At 44.1% G+C, this 16,189-nt stretch overlaps 6 non-coding genes across 6 annotated transcripts; all 6 read left to right on the top strand.

Annotated features, from left to right (window-relative positions):
• The first annotated feature begins 813 nt into the window (after positions 1-813).
• TRNAI-UAU (transfer RNA isoleucine (anticodon UAU)) lies at positions 814-905 on the top strand. Its single transcript is given in 2 exon segments — positions 814-851; positions 870-905. It is a non-coding gene; the product is annotated as a tRNA-Ile (tRNA).
• A 1,303-nt stretch (positions 906-2,208) lies between these two features.
• Positions 2,209-2,300, top strand: TRNAI-UAU (transfer RNA isoleucine (anticodon UAU)). The gene is given in 2 exon segments: positions 2,209-2,246; positions 2,265-2,300. It is a non-coding gene; the product is annotated as a tRNA-Ile (tRNA).
• Positions 2,301-10,867: 8,567 nt separating this feature from the next.
• On the top strand, positions 10,868-10,959 carry TRNAV-UAC (transfer RNA valine (anticodon UAC)). Its single transcript is given in 2 exon segments — positions 10,868-10,905; positions 10,924-10,959. It is a non-coding gene; the product is annotated as a tRNA-Val (tRNA).
• Positions 10,960-11,098: 139 nt separating this feature from the next.
• On the top strand, positions 11,099-11,190 carry TRNAI-UAU (transfer RNA isoleucine (anticodon UAU)). The gene is given in 2 exon segments: positions 11,099-11,136; positions 11,155-11,190. It is a non-coding gene; the product is annotated as a tRNA-Ile (tRNA).
• Positions 11,191-15,504: 4,314 nt separating this feature from the next.
• TRNAV-UAC (transfer RNA valine (anticodon UAC)) lies at positions 15,505-15,596 on the top strand. The gene is given in 2 exon segments: positions 15,505-15,542; positions 15,561-15,596. It is a non-coding gene; the product is annotated as a tRNA-Val (tRNA).
• Positions 15,597-15,735: 139 nt separating this feature from the next.
• Positions 15,736-15,827, top strand: TRNAI-UAU (transfer RNA isoleucine (anticodon UAU)). The gene is given in 2 exon segments: positions 15,736-15,773; positions 15,792-15,827. It is a non-coding gene; the product is annotated as a tRNA-Ile (tRNA).
• Positions 15,828-16,189: the final 362 nt, after the last annotated feature.

Below are 16,189 nucleotides of genomic sequence, written 5' to 3' on the forward strand. Positions count from 1 at the left end.
AGTCATGAGGTGTATTGTATACTCAATGCTGGCGACTTCCTGGCACGAAAACGTTTGTTTACTGGAGGTATGTGCAGGGAACATTCTTTAAGGCACCACTATTACGTGCGACCGTGTTCCCCAGTGCCGCAATCGGTTAGCGCACGGTACTTATACGACAGTTATCGTGAGCTATGCCTGGGTTGTGAGTTTGAGCCTCGCCTGGGGAATGAAATTTTGATTAGTTTTTATTATTAGTCATGAGGTTGATTGTATACTCAACGCTGGCGACTTCCTGGCTCGAAAACATTTGTTTACTGGAGGTATGTGCAGGGAACACTCTTTAAGGCACCACTCCTAAGTGCGACCGTGTTCCCCAGTGGCGCAATTGGTTAGCGCACCGTACTTAAACAACCGTTATTGTGAGCTATGCCTGGGTAGTGAGTTCGAGCCTCACCTGGGAGTTGAAACTTTTATTAGTTTTCATGATTAATCATGAGGTTAATTGTATACTCAAAGCTGGCGACTTGTCCTGAAAACATTTGTTTACTAGAGGTATGTTCAGAATCATTTTTAAGGCACCGCTCCTACGTGCGACCTTGTTCCCCAGTGGCACCATTGCTTAGCGCACGGTACTTATACGTCAGTTTTCGTGAGCTATGCCAGGGTTGTGAGTTCGAGCCTCAACTGGGGAATGAAATTTTTATTAGTTTTCATATTTAGTCACGAGGTTGTATACTCAATGATGGCGAATGCCATGCTCGAAAACATCATTTTACTGGAGTTGTGTGTAGACAACAGTACTGAAGGAAACACTCCTACCTGCATCCGTATTCTCCAGTGGCGCAATTGGTTAGCGCACGGTACTTATACGACAGTTCTCGTGAGCTATGCCGGGGTTGTGAGTTCGAACCTCACGTGGGGAATGAATTTTTATTACTTTTCATATTTTGTCATGAGGTTAATTGTATACTCAGTGCTGGCGACTTCCTGGCTCAAAAAACTTGTTTACTGGAGTTGTGTGTAGACAACAGTATAAAGAAAACACTTTTACGTGCAACAGTATTCCCCAGTGGCGAAAATGGTTATCGCAGCCTTCTTATACGACAGTTATCGTGAGTATGCCTGGGTTGTGAGTTCGAGCCTCACCTGGGGAATAAGTTTTTTTTTTAGTTTTCATATTTAGTCATGAGGTTGTGTACTCATACTGGCGACACCCTGGCTCGAAAACATTTGTTTACTGGAGGTATGTGCAGGCAACATTCTTTAAGGCACCGTTCTTACGTGCGACCGCGTTCTCCTGTGGCGCAATTGGTTAGTGCACGGTACTTATACGACAGTTCTCGTGAGCTATGCCGGAGTTGTGATTTCGAGCCTCACCTTGGGAATTAAATTGTTATTAATTTTCATAATTATTCATAAGGTTAATTTTATACTCAAAGCTGGCGACTTGTCCCGAAAACATTTGTCTACTGGAGTTGTGTGTAGACAACAAAACTAAAGGAAACACTCCTACGTGCAACTGTATTCCCCAGTGGTGCAATTGGTTAGCGCACCGTACTTATACGACAATTATCGTGAGCTATGCCTTGGTTGTGAGTTCGAGCTTCACCTGGTAAATTAAATTTTTATTAGTTTTCATTATTAGGCATGAGGTTAATTGTATACTCAATGCTGGCGTCTGCCTGGCTCGAAAACACTTGTTTAGTGGGGTTGTGTGTAGACAACAGTACTAAAGGAAACACGCCTACGTGCAACCGTATTCCCCAATGTAGCAATTGGTTAGCGCACCATGCTTATACGACAGTTAACGTGAGCTAAGTCTGGGTTATGAGTTCGAGCCTCACCTGGGGAATGAAAGTTTTATTAGTTTTCATATTTATTCATGAGGTTAATTGTATGCTCAAAGCTGGCGACTTCCTGGTTCGAAAACATTTGTTTACTGGAGGTATGTGCAGGGAACATTCTTTAAGGCAGCGCTCCTACGTGTGACCGTGTTCCCCAGTGGCGCAATCGCTTAGCGCACGGTACTTACACGACAGTTCTCGTCAGCTATGCCAAAGTTGTGAGTTCGAGCCTCACCTGTGGAATGAACTTTTTATTAGTTTTCATATTTAGTCATGAGGTTGTATACTCAATGCTGGCGACTGCCTGGCTCGAAAACATTTGTTTATTGGAGTTGTATGTAGACAACAGTACTAAAGGAAACACTCCTACGTGCATCCGTATTCCCCAGTGGCGCAATTGGTTAGCGCACGGTACTTATACGACAGTTCTCGTGAGCTATGCCGGGGTTGTGAGTTCGAGCCTCACCTGGGGAATGAATTTTTATTGGTTTTCATAATTAGTCATGAGGTTAATTGTATACTCAAAGCTGGCGACTTCCTGGTTCGAAAACATTTCTTTACAGGAGGTATGTGCAGGGAACATTCTTTAAGGCACCACTCCTACGTGTGACCATGCTCCCCAGTGGCGCAATCGGTTAGCGCACGAAACTTATACGACAGTAATCTTGAGCTATGCCAGGGTTGTGAGTTCGAGCCTCAACGGGGGAATGAAATTTTTATAAGCTTTCAAATTTAGTCATGAGGTTAATTGTATACTCAATACTGGCGACTGCCTGGCTCGAAAACGTTTCTTTACTGGAGTTGTGTGTAGACAACAGTACTAAAGGAATCACTTCTACGTGCAACCCTATTCCCCAGTTGCGCAATTTGTTATCGCACCCTTCTTATACGACAGCTATCGTGAGCCATGCCTGGGTTGTGAGTTCGAGCCTCACCTGGGGAATGAGTTTTTAGGGGCGAAGCTCCTTAGGGCGTGGGCTGTGCGTCCCCTAAAGCCTGTGTGTAGCCACCTCTAGTTTAGTTCTTGCAGTGTTCACTAGATGGCGGTACCGTACCCTGTATGTAGCCACCTCTAGTTTAGTTCTTGCAGTGTTCACTAGATGGCGGTACCGTCTCCTGTATGTAGCCACCTCTCGTTTAGTTCTTGTAGTGTTTACTAGATGGTGGTACTTGTAGCTGATGATGAAAAGATGCAAGATGTTATGCAGTCGACGTGCTGTGCTTTACCGAGACTTGGAACGTGACGAGATTGTTCATCAAAGGATACGTTCCCGTCGTGTGTACTGATGAATCAGAACGTCCTGCAGGTGGTGTCGCCATCTACGTGAGGCAAACGGAAACGGCTGAAGAAATCAGACTACCACTCACGAGTCAAAGCCAAAACGGAGAATATGCAGCCATCAAACTCTTTGACTCTGGAATCGTCCTCATGACCATGTACTTCGCACCCAACCTGTCGTCCGGGAACATCAAGACATTCATAGACACTGCGTTACGAAATTATGAGAACAAATACAAGAATGGACCATTTGTACTACTTGGAGACTTTAACGGGGCTATCATAGACAATAATTGGCTTATCCAACATATGACTTCTAGATATGCACTCAGACGTATATCGTTTGACCATATGAAACTTACCACGATCCGAGGAACATGCATAGACCTAGTATTTGCAAATTGCCCACTGCAACCCATACAGGAACCACTCTCCCTTCATTTCACAGACCATAAAGCCGTCATAATGAAGGGACATCGCAAGCCATCCATCGTCTAAGAACAAATCAAAGTTGATTTGTGTATATACACACACAGCGTTTCTCACGTCTTTACATGATGATCGTCTGGGCGAATTACACGGAAAATTCACAGTTTACCGATGAATCCCTCCGGAGCTTTGCCCATTCATCATCATTCACCCCGTGAATATGCCATAATTTTTTTAATAGTTTTCATATTCAGTCATGAGGTTGTGTACTCATACTGGCGACACCCTGGCTCGAAAATATTTGTTTACTGGAGGTATGTGCACGGAACATTCTATAAGGCTCATTCCTGCGTGCGACCCTATTCCCCAGTGGTGCAATCGGTTAGCGCACCGTACTTATACGACAATTATCGTGAGCTATGCCTGGGTTGTGAGTTCGAGCCTCACCTGGGGAATGAAATTTTTATTAGTTTTCATTATTAGGCATGACGTTAATTGCATACTCAATGCTGGCGTCTGCCTGGCTCGAAAACATTTTTTACTGGAGTTGTGTGCACACAACATTACTTAAGGAAACACTCCTACATACAACTGTAATCCCCAGTAGCGCAATTGGTTAGCGCACCGTACTTATACGACAGTTATCGTGAACTATGCCTGGGTTGCGAGTTCGACCCTCACCTGGGGAAGGAAATTTTTATTAGCTTTCATATTTAGTCATGAGGTTGTGTACTCATACTGGGGACTTCCTCGCTCGAAAACGTTTGTTTACTGGGCGTATGTGCAGGGCACATTCTTTAGGCACCGCTCCTAAGTGCGACCGTGTTCCCCAGTGGCGCAATTGGTTAGCGCACCGTACTTAAACGACAGTTATTGTGAGCTATGCCGGGGTTGTGAGTTCGAGCTCACCTTAGAATGAAATTTTTATTAGTTTTCATAATTATACGTCAGGTTGTTTGTATGCTCAAAGCTGGCGTCTTCCTGGTTCGAAAACATTTGTTTACTGGAGGTATGTGCAGGGAACCTTCTTTAAGGCACCGCTCCTACGTGCAACCGTATTTCAAGTGGCGGAATTGGTTAGCCCATGGTACTTATACCACAGTTCTCAGGAGCTATGCCGAGTTGTGAGTTCGAGCCTCACCAGGGGAACGAAATTTTTATTAGTCTTCATATTTAGTCATGAGGTTAATTGTACACTTGATGCTGGCGACTGCCTGGCTCAAAAACACTTGTTTACTAGAGTTGTATGTAGACAACAGTACTAAAGGAAACACTTCTACGTGCAACCGTATTCCCCATAGGCGCAATCGGTTAGTGCACCATACTTATACGACAGTTAACGTGAGCTAAGCCTGGGTTGTGAGTTCGAGCCTCACCTGGGGAATGAAATTTTTATTAGTTTCCATATTTGTCATGAGGTTAATTGTATACTCAAAGCTGGCGACTTCCTGGTTCGAAAACATTTGTTTACTGGAGGTATGTGCACGGAACATTCTTTAAGGTACCGCTCCTACGTGTGACCGTGTTCCCCAGTGGCGCAATCGCTTAGCGCACGGTACTTACACGACAGTTCTCGTCAGCTATGCCGAAGTTGTGAGTTCGAGCCTCACCTGTGGAATGAACTTTTTATTAGTTTTCATATTTAGTCATGAGGTTGTATACTCAATGCTGGCGACTGCCTGGCTCGAAAACATTTGTTTACTGGAGTTCTGTGTAGACAACAGTACTAAAGGAAACACTCCTACGGGCATCCGTATTCCCCAGTGGCGCAATTGGTTAGCGCACCGTACTTATACGACGGTTTTCTTGAGCTATGCCTGGGTTGTAACTTCGAGCCTCACCCGGAGAATGAACTTTTTATTACTTTTTGTATTTATTCATGAGGTCTTGTACTCATACTGGCGACTTCCTGGCTCAAAAACATTTGTTTACTGGGGGTATGTACAGGGAACATTCATTCTTGCACCGCTCCTGCGTGCAGCCATATTCCCCAGTGACGCAATTGGTTAGCACACGGTACTTATACGACAGTTCTCGAGAGCTATGCCAGGGTTCTGAGTTCGAGCCCCACTTCGGAATGAAATTTTTTTTAGTTTTCATCATTAGTCTTGATGTTATATACTCAATGCTGGCGACTTTCTGGCTCGAAAACATTTGTTTACTGGAGGTATCTGCAGGGAACATTTTTAAAGCACTGCTCCTACGTGCGACCGTGTTCCCCAGTGGCGCAATTGGTTAGCGCACGGTTTAATACGACAGTTCTCGTGAGCTATGCCTGAGTTGCGAGTTCGAGCCTCAACTGGGGAATTAAATTTTTATTAGCTTTCAAATTTAGTCATGAGGTTAATTGTATACTCAATACTGGCAACTGCCTGGCTCGAAAACTTTTCTTTACTGGAGTTGTGTGTAGACAACACTCCTAAAGGAAACACTTCTACGTGCAACCCTATTCTTCAGTGGCTCAATTGTTTAGCGCACGGTACTAATACGACTGTTATCGTAAGGTATGCCGGGGTTGTGAGTTCGAGCCTCTCCTGGCAAATAACCTTTTATTACTTTTAATATTTAGTCATGAGGTTAATTGTATAGTTAATGCTGGCGACTTCCTGGCTCGAAAACACTTGTTTACTGGAGTTGTGTGTAGACAACAGTACTAAAGGAAACACTTTTACGTGCAACCGTATTCCCCAGTGGCGCAATTCGTTATCGCATCCTTCTTATACGACAGTTATCGTTAGCCATGCATGGGTTGTGAGTTTGAGCCTCACCTGGAGATGAATTTTTTATTTGTTTTAATATTTAGTCAAGAGGTATTGTATACTCAATGCTGGTGACTGCCTGGCTCGAAAACACGTGTTTACTGGAGTTGTGTGTCGACAACAGTACTAAAGGACACACGCCTACGTGCAACCGTATTCCCCAATGGAGCAATTGGTTAGCGCACCATACTTATACGACAGTTAACGTGCGCTAAGCCTTGATTGTGAGTTCGAGCTTCACCTGGGGAATGAAATTATTATTAGTTTCCATAATTAGTCATGAGGTTATTTGTATACTCAAAGCTGCCGACTTCCTGTTTCGAAAACATTTGTTTACTGGAGGTTTGTGCAGGGAACATTCCTTAAGGCACCGCTCCTACGTGTGACTGTGTTCCCCAGTGGCACAATTGGTTAGCGCACGGTACTTATACGACACTTATTGTGAGCTATGCCTGGGTTGTGAGTTCGAGCCATGCCTGGGAACTGAAATTTTTGTTAGTTTTCATTATTAGGCATGAGGTTAATTGTATACTCTATGCTGGCGACTGCCTGGCTCGAAAACACTTGTTAACTGAAGTTGTGTGTAGACAACAGTACTAAAGGAAACACTTTTACGTGCAACCGTATTCCCCAGTGGCGCAATTGGTTATAGCACCCTTCTTATACGACAGTTATCGTGAGCCATGCCTGGGTTGTGAGTTCGAGCTTCACCTGGGGAATGAAATTTTTATTATTTTTCATATTTAGTCATGAGGTTGTGTACTCATACTGGCGACACCCTGGCTCGAAAACATTTGTTTACTGGAGGTATGTGCAGAGAACATTCTTTAATTCACCGTTCCTACGTGCGACCGCGTTCTCCAGTGGCGCAATTGGTTAGTGCACGGTACTTATACGACATTTCTCGTGAGCTGTGCCGGAGTTGTGAGTTCGAGCCTCACCTTGGGAATTAAATTTTTATTAGTTTTCATAATTATTCATGAGGTTAATTGTATACTCAAAGCTGGCAACTTGTTGTGCCGAAAACATTTGTTTACTGGAGGTATGTTCAGGGATCATTCTTTAAGGCACCGCTCCGTCGTGCGACCTTGTTCCCCAGCGGCGCAATTGCTTAGCGCACGATACTTATACGACAGATTTAGTTAGCTATGGCGTGCTTGTGAGTTCGAGCCTCCCTGGGGAATAAAATTTTTATTAGTTTTCATATTTAGTCTTGAGGTTAATTGTATACTCCATGCTGGCGACTGCTTGGCTCGAAAACTTGTTTACTGAAGTTGTGTGTAGACAACCGTACTAAACGAAACAGTCCATCGTGCGACCGTGTTTCCAGTGGCGCAATCGGTTAGCCCACGAAACTTATACGACAGTAATCGTGAGCTATGCCAGGGTTGTGAGTTCGAGCCTCATCTGGGGAATGAAATTTCTATTAGTTTTCATAATTGGTCATGAGGTTGTACACTCAATGCTGGCGACTTCTTGTCCCGAAAACATTTGTTTTCTGGAGGTATGTGCAGGGAACATTCTTTAAGGCACCGCTCCTACGTGCGACCGTGTTCCCCAGTGGCGCAATTGCTTAGCGCACGGTACTTATACGATAGTTCTCGTGAGCTATGGCGCGCTTGTGAGTTCGAGCCTCCCTGGGGAATAAAATTTTTATTAGTTTTAATATTTAGTCTTGAGGTTAATTGTATACTCCATGCTGGCGACTGCTTGGCTCGAAAACTTGTTTACTGAAGTTGTGTGTAGATAACAGTACTAAAGGAAACAGTGCATCGTGCGACCGTTTTTCCAGTGGCGCAATCGGTTAGCCCACGAAACTTATACGACAGTAATCGTGAGCTATGCCAGGGTCGGGAGTTCGAGCCTCAACTGGGAAATGAAATTTTTATTAGTTTCCATATTTAGTCATGAGGTTAATTGTATACTCGAAGCCGGCGACTTCCTGGTTCGAAAACATTTGTTTCTTAGAGGTATGTGCAGGGACATTCTTTAAGGCACCGCTCCTACGTGTGACCATGTTCCCCAGTGGCGCAATTGCTTAGCGCACGGTACTTACACGACAGTTCTCGTGAGCTATGCCGGGGTTGTGAGTTCGAGCCTCATCCGAAGAATGAACTGTTTATTAGTTTTCATATTTAGTCATGAGCTTGTATACTCAATGCTGGCGACTGCCTGGCTCGAAAACATTTGTTTACTGGAGTTGTGTGTAGACAACAGTACTAAAGGAAACACTCCTACGTGCATCCGTATTCCCCAGTGGCGCAATTGGTTGGCGCACGGAACTTATACGACAGTTCTTGGGAGCTATGCCAGGGTTGTTAGTTCGAGCCCCACCTGGGACATGACATATTTATTAGTTTTGATAATTAATCATGAGGTTAATTGTATACTCAAAGCTGGCGACTTGTCCCGAAAACATTTGTTTACTGAGGGTATGTTCAGGAATCATTCTTTAAGGCACCGCTCCTACGTGCGACCTTGTTCCCCAAAGGCGCAATTGCTTAGCGCACGGTACTTATACGGCAGTTTTCGTTAGCTATGGCGTGCTTGTGAGTTCGAGCCTCCCTGGGAATAAAATGTTTATTAGTTTTCGTATTTAGTCATAAGGTTAATTGTATACTCAATGCTGGCGACTGCCTGTCTCGAAAACACTTGTTTACTGGAGTTGTGTGTAGACAACAGTACTAAAGGAAACACTCCTACGTGCAACCGTATCTCCAGTGGCGCAATTGGTTAGCGCACCATACTTACGCGACAGTTAACGTGAGCTAAGCCTGGGTTGTGAGTTCGAGCCTCACCTGGGGAATGAAATTTTTATTAGTTGCCATAATTAGTCATGAGGTTAATTGCATACTCGAAGCTGGTGACTTCCTGGTTCGAAAACATTTGTTCACTGGTGGTATGTGCAGGGAACATTCTTGAAGGCACCACTCCTACGTGCGACTGTGTTCCCCAGTGGCGCAATCGCTTAGCGCACGGTACTTACACGACAGTTCTCGTCAGCTATGCCGAAGTTCTGATTTCGAGCCTCACCTGTGGAATGAACTTTTTATTAGTTTTCATATTTAGTCATGAGGTTGTATACTCAATGCTGGCGACTGCCTGGCTCGAAAACATTTGTTTACTGGAGTTCTGTGTAGACAACAGTACTAAAGGAAACACTCCTACGGGCATCCGTATTCCCCAGTGGCGCAATTGGTTAGCGCACCGTACTTATACGACGGTTTTCTTGAGCTATGCCTGAGTTGTAACTTCGAGCCTCACCAGGAGAATGAACTTTTTATTACTTTTTGTATTTATTCATAAGGTCTTGTACTCATACTGGCGACTTCCTGGCTCGAAAACATTTGTTTACTGGGGGTATGTACAGGGAACATTCATTCTTGCACCGCTCCTACGTGCAGCCATATTCCCCAGTGACGCAATTGGTTAGCACACGGTACTTATACGACAGTTCTCGAGAGCTATGCCAGGGTTCTGAGTTCGAGCCCCACTTGGGAATGAAATTTTTATTAGTTTTCATCATTAGTCTTGATGTTGTATACTCAATGCTGGCGACTTTCTGGCTCGAAAACATTTGTTTACTGGAGGTATCTGCAGGGAACATTTTTAAAGCACTGCTCCTACTTGTGACCGTGTTCCCCAGTGGCGCAATTGGTTAGCGCACGGTATCAATACGACAGTTCTCGTGAGCTATGCCTGAGGTGCGAGTTCGAGCCTCAACTGGGGAATTAAATTTTTATTAGCTTTCAAATTTAGTCATGAGGTTAATTGTATACTCAATACTGGCAACTGCCTGGCTCGAAAACTTTTTTTTACTGGAGTTGTGTGTAGACAACACTCCTAAAGGAAACACTTCTACGTGCAACCCTATTCTTCAGTGGCTCAATTGTTTAGCGCACGGTACTAATACGACTGTTATCGTAAGGTATGCCGGGGTTGTGAGTTCGAGCGTATCCTGGCAAATAACCTTTTATTACTTTTAATATTTAGTCATGAGGTTAATTGTATAGTTAATGCTGGCGACTTCCTGGCTCGAAAACACTTGTTTACTGGAGTTGTGTGTAGACAACAGTACTAAAGGAAACACTTTTACGTGCAACCGTATTCCCCAGTGGCGCAATTCGTTATCGCATCCTTCTTATACGACAGTTATCGTGAGCCATGCATAGGTTGTGAGTTTGAGCCTCACCTGGAGATGAATTTTTTATTAGTTTTAATATTTAGTCATGAGGTATTGTATACTCAATGCTGGTGACTGCCTGGCTCGAAAACACTTGTTTACTGGAGTTGTGTGTAGACAACAGTACTAAAGGACACACGCCTACGTGCAACCGTATTCCCCAATGGAGCAATTGGTTAGCGCACCATACTTATACGACAGTTAACGTGCGCTAAGCCTTGATTGTGAGTTCGAGCTTCACCTGCGGAATGAAATTATTATTAGTTTCCATAATTAGTCATGAGGTTATTTGTATACTCAAAGCTGCCGACTTCCTGGTTCGAAAACATTTGTTTACTGAAGGTATGTGCAGGGACATTCTTTAAGGCACCGCTCCTACGTGTGACCATGTTCCCCAGTGGCGCAATTGCTTAGCGCACGGTACTTACACGACAGTTCTCGTTAGGTATGCCGGGGTTGTGAGTTCGAGCCTCACCTGAGGAATGAACTTTTTATTAGTTTTCATATTTAGTCATGAGGTTGTATACTCAATGCTGGCGACTGCCTGGCTGGAAAACATTAGTTTAGTAGGGTTGTGTGTAGACAACAGTTTTAAAGGAAACACTCCTACGTGCATACGTATTCCCCAGTGGCGCAATTGGTTAGCGCACGGTACTTATACGACAGTTCTCGTGAGCTATGCCTGGTTTGTGAGTTCGAGCCTCACCTGGGGAATGACTTTTTATTAGTTTTCATATTTAGTCATGAGGTTACTTGTATACTCAGTGCTGGCGACTGCCCGGTTCGAAAACACTTGTTCACTGGAGTTGTGTGTAGACAACACTACTAAATGAAGCACTCCTATATGCAACTGTATTCGCCTGTGGCGCAATTGGTTAGCGCACCATACTTATACGACGGGTCTCTTGAGCTATGCCTGGGTTGTAAGTTCGAGGCTCACCAGGGGAATCAACTTTTTATTTGTTTTTGTATTTAGTCATGAGGTCTTTTGCTCATACTGGCGACTTCCTGGCTCGAAAACATTTGTTTACTTGGGGTATGTACAGGAAACATTCATTCTTGCACCGCTCCTACGTGCAACCATATTCCCCAGTGACGCAATTCGTTAGCACACGGTACTTATACGACATTTCTCGAGAGCTATGCTTGGGTTGCGGGTTCGAGCCCTACTTGGGAATGAAATTTTTATTAGTTTTCATCATTAGTCATGAGGTTGTATAACCAATGCTGGCGACTTCCTGGCTCGAAAACATTTGTTTACTAGAGGTATGTGCAGCGAACATTCATTCTTTCAGCGCTCCTATGTGCAACCATATTGCCCAGTGACGCAATTGTTAAGCGCACGGTACTTATACGACAGTTCTCGGAAGCTGTGCCCGGGTTGTGAGTTCGAGCCCCACCTGAGACTTGAAATTTTTGTTAGTTTTCATAATTAGTCATGAGGTTAATTGTATACTCAATACTGACGACTGCCTGGCTCGAAAACTTTTCTTTATGGAGTTGTATGTAGACAACACTTCTAAAGGAAACACTTCTACGTGCAACCCTATTCCCCAGTGGCGCAATTGTTTAGCGCACGGTACTTATACGACAGTTATCGTAAGCTATGCCGGGGTTGTGAGTTCGAGCCTCTCCTGGCGAATTATACTTTTATTATTTCATAATTAGTCATGAGGTTGTATACTCAATGCTGGCGACTTCTTGTCCCGAAAACATTTGTTTACTGAAGGTGTGTGCAGGAAACATTCTTTAAAGCACCGCTCCCACGTGCGACCGTGTCCCCCAGTGTTGCAATTGCTTAGCGCACGGTACTTACACGACAGTTCTCGTGAGGTATGGCGTGCTTGTGAGTTCGAGCTTCCCTGGTGAATAAACTTTATATCAGTTTTCATATTTAGTCATGAGGTTAATTGTATACTCAATGCTGGCGACTGCCTGGCTCGAAAACATGTGTACTGGAGTTGTGTGTAGACAACAGTACTAAAGGAAACACTCCTAAGTGCAACTGTATTCCCCAGTGGCGCAATTGGTTAGCGCACCGTACTTATACGACAGTTATCGTGAACTATGCCTGGATTGTGAGTTCGAGCCTCACTGGGTAATGAAATGTTTATTAGTTTTCATAATTAGTCATGATGTTGTATACTCAATGCTGGCGACTTCTTGTCCCGAAAACAGTTGTTTACTGGAGATATGTGCAGAAAACATTCTTTAAGGCACCGCTCCTAAGTGTGACCGTGTTCCCCAGTGGCACAATTTGTTAGCGCATGACACTCATATGACAGTTCTCGTTAGCTATGCCGGGGTTGTGAGTTCGAACCTCACGTGGAGAATGAATTTTTATTAGTTTTCATATTTTGTCATGAGGTTAATTGTATACTCAGTGCTGGCGACTGCCTGGCTCAAAAAACTTGTTTACTGGAGTTGTGTGTAGACAACAGTTTAAAGGAAACACTTTTACGTGCAACCGTATTCCCCAGTGGCGCAATTGCTTAGCGCACGGTACTTACACGACAGTTCTCGTGAGCTATGCCGGGGTTGTGAGTTCGAGCCTCATCCGAAGAATGAACTGTTTATTAGTTTTCATATTTAGTCATGAGCTTGTATACTCAATGCTGGCGACTGCCTGGCTCGAAAACATTTGTTTACTGGAGTTGTGTGTAGACAACAGTACTAAAGGAAACACTCCTACGTGCATCCGTATTCCCCAGTGGCGCAATTGGTTGGCGCACGGAACTTATACGACAGTTCTTGGGAGCTATGCCAGGGTTGTTAGTTCGAGCCCCACCTGGGACATGACATATTTATTAGTTTTGATAATTAATCATGAGGTTAATTGTATACTCAAAGCTGGCGACTTGTCCCGAAAACATTTGTTTACTGAGGGTATGTTCAGGAATCATTCTTTAAGGCACCGCTCCTACGTGCGACCTTGTTCCCCAAAGGCGCAATTGCTTAGCGCACGGTACTTATACGGCAGTTTTCGTTAGCTATGGCGTGCTTGTGAGTTCGAGCCTCCCTGGGAATAAAATGTTTATTAGTTTTCGTATTTAGTCATAAGGTTAATTGTATACTCAATGCTGGCGACTGCCTGTCTCGAAAACACTTGTTTACTGGAGTTGTGTGTAGACAACAGTACTAAAGGAAACACTCCTACGTGCAACCGTATCTCCAGTGGCGCAATTGGTTAGCGCACCATACTTACGCGACAGTTAACGTGAGCTAAGCCTGGGTTGTGAGTTCGAGCCTCACCTGGGGAATGAAATTTTTATTAGTTGCCATAATTAGTCATGAGGTTAATTGCATACTCGAAGCTGGTGACTTCCTGGTTCGAAAACATTTGTTCACTGGTGGTATGTGCAGGGAACATTCTTGAAGGCACCACTCCTACGTGCGACTGTGTTCCCCAGTGGCGCAATCGCTTAGCGCACGGTACTTACACGACAGTTCTCGTCAGCTATGCCGAAGTTCTGATTTCGAGCCTCACCTGTGGAATGAACTTTTTATTAGTTTTCATATTTAGTCATGAGGTTGTATACTCAATGCTGGCGACTGCCTGGCTCGAAAACATTTGTTTACTGGAGTTCTGTGTAGACAACAGTACTAAAGGAAACACTCCTACGGGCATCCGTATTCCCCAGTGGCGCAATTGGTTAGCGCACCGTACTTATACGACGGTTTTCTTGAGCTATGCCTGAGTTGTAACTTCGAGCCTCACCAGGAGAATGAACTTTTTATTACTTTTTGTATTTATTCATAAGGTCTTGTACTCATACTGGCGACTTCCTGGCTCGAAAACATTTGTTTACTGGGGGTATGTACAGGGAACATTCATTCTTGCACCGCTCCTACGTGCAGCCATATTCCCCAGTGACGCAATTGGTTAGCACACGGTACTTATACGACAGTTCTCGAGAGCTATGCCAGGGTTCTGAGTTCGAGCCCCACTTGGGAATGAAATTTTTATTAGTTTTCATCATTAGTCTTGATGTTGTATACTCAATGCTGGCGACTTTCTGGCTCGAAAACATTTGTTTACTGGAGGTATCTGCAGGGAACATTTTTAAAGCACTGCTCCTACTTGTGACCGTGTTCCCCAGTGGCGCAATTGGTTAGCGCACGGTATCAATACGACAGTTCTCGTGAGCTATGCCTGAGGTGCGAGTTCGAGCCTCAACTGGGGAATTAAATTTTTATTAGCTTTCAAATTTAGTCATGAGGTTAATTGTATACTCAATACTGGCAACTGCCTGGCTCGAAAACTTTTCTTTACTGGAGTTGTGTGTAGACAACACTCCTAAAGGAAACACTTCTACGTGCAACCCTATTCTTCAGTGGCTCAATTGTTTAGCGCACGGTACTAATACGACTGTTATCGTAAGGTATGCCGGGGTTGTGAGTTCGAGCGTATCCTGGCAAATAACCTTTTATTACTTTTAATATTTAGTCATGAGGTTAATTGTATAGTTAATGCTGGCGACTTCCTGGCTCGAAAACACTTGTTTACTGGAGTTGTGTGTAGACAACAGTACTAAAGGAAACACTTTTACGTGCAACCGTATTCCCCAGTGGCGCAATTCGTTATCGCATCCTTCTTATACGACAGTTATCGTGAGCCATGCATAGGTTGTGAGTTTGAGCCTCACCTGGAGATGAATTTTTTATTAGTTTTAATATTTAGTCATGAGGTATTGTATACTCAATGCTGGTGACTGCCTGGCTCGAAAACACTTGTTTACTGGAGTTGTGTGTAGACAACAGTACTAAAGGACACACGCCTACGTGCAACCGTATTCCCCAATGGAGCAATTGGTTAGCGCACCATACTTATACGACAGTTAACGTGCGCTAAGCCTTGATTGTGAGTTCGAGCTTCACCTGCGGAATGAAATTATTATTAGTTTCCATAATTAGTCATGAGGTTATTTGTATACTCAAAGCTGCCGACTTCCTGGTTCGAAAACATTTGTTTACTGAAGGTATGTGCAGGGACATTCTTTAAGGCACCGCTCCTACGTGTGACCATGTTCCCCAGTGGCGCAATTGCTTAGCGCACGGTACTTACACGACAGTTCTCGTTAGGTATGCCGGGGTTGTGAGTTCGAGCCTCACCTGAGGAATGAACTTTTTATTAGTTTTCATATTTAGTCATGAGGTTGTATACTCAATGCTGGCGACTGCCTGGCTGGAAAACATTAGTTTAGTAGGGTTGTGTGTAGACAACAGTTTTAAAGGAAACACTCCTACGTGCATACGTATTCCCCAGTGGCGCAATTGGTTAGCGCACGGTACTTATACGACAGTTCTCGTGAGCTATGCCTGGTTTGTGAGTTCGAGCCTCACCTGGGGAATGACTTTTTATTAGTTTTCATATTTAGTCATGAGGTTACTTGTATACTCAGTGCTGGCGACTGCCCGGTTCGAAAACACTTGTTCACTGGAGTTGTGTGTAGACAACACTACTAAATGAAGCACTCCTATATGCAACTGTATTCGCCTGTGGCGCAATTGGTTAGCGCACCATACTTATACGACGGGTCTCTTGAGCTATGCCTGGGTTGTAAGTTCGAGGCTCACCAGGGGAATCAACTTTTTATTTGTTTTTGTATTTAGTCATGAGGTCTTTTGCTCATACTGGCGACTTCCTGGCTCGAAAACATTTGTTTACTTGGGGTATGTACAGGAAACATTCATTCTTGCACCGCTCCTACGT

The sequence above is a fragment of the Rhipicephalus microplus genome, chromosome 8 (assembly GCF_043290135.1).
Source record: "Rhipicephalus microplus isolate Deutch F79 chromosome 8, USDA_Rmic, whole genome shotgun sequence".
NCBI lineage: Eukaryota > Metazoa > Arthropoda > Arachnida > Ixodida > Ixodidae > Rhipicephalus > Rhipicephalus microplus.